This window comes from Limulus polyphemus, unplaced genomic scaffold, assembly GCF_000517525.1.
Source record: "Limulus polyphemus unplaced genomic scaffold, Limulus_polyphemus-2.1.2 Scaffold809, whole genome shotgun sequence".
Taxonomy (NCBI): Eukaryota; Metazoa; Arthropoda; class Merostomata; order Xiphosura; family Limulidae; genus Limulus; species Limulus polyphemus.
In genome coordinates, this window is record NW_013666419.1 from 343,357 (window position 1) to 344,194 (window position 838).

Below are 838 nucleotides of genomic sequence, written 5' to 3' on the forward strand. Positions count from 1 at the left end.
CAGATATAAGTGAGAAACTGTAAACATAAGGTTGGTATGACGATTGTAGTAATGATAGGAATACTGAAATATATATATATTAATATCGAACATGATTATATATTAATTTTCACATATCAAATATAAAAATACTTAAAATCCTATTAAAATTGCTAAAAAACAAAGTTATTTTTATGGAAAACAATTGATCAGAAAGCAGGAAAAGGGGAGACATTAAAATGTAAGAATTTAAACATAAAAATATTGCAATGTCAGAAACAAGTGTACATGTAATACGTAAGCCGAAGTGGTAACTACAAGCATTAACACTTATATCTCTACGTATTTGAAAACAAAACAAAACATTTCTATAGCTTAGTGGTAAAGAATCAAGACAGTTTTTATAGTTTGTGTAGAAATCATACAAAACTGTAAATGTTCAGACGACAATGAGAAAATAAGAACATTTTTGTCATAATAATACAAACATTGTATGTTTCGTCGAATAAACACAAATCATCTAATATTGTACGTTTTGTCGAAGTAACAGAAATCATATAATATTATAAATCTCGAAGACGTAACACAAATTATATAATACTGTATGTTTCGACGAAGTAACACAAATCATATAATATTGTATATTTTGACGGAGTATCACGTATAATCTAATATTGTATGTTTTTTCAAACGAAGTAACACAATAATGTGTTTTATCGGAGTAATACAAATCATACAATATTGCGTTTTGTCGAAGTAACACAAATCATATGTTTTGTGTTTTGTCGAAGTAACACAAATAATCTAATATTGTATGTTTTATGGAAGTAACTGAAACCATATAATATTGTGTGTTTCG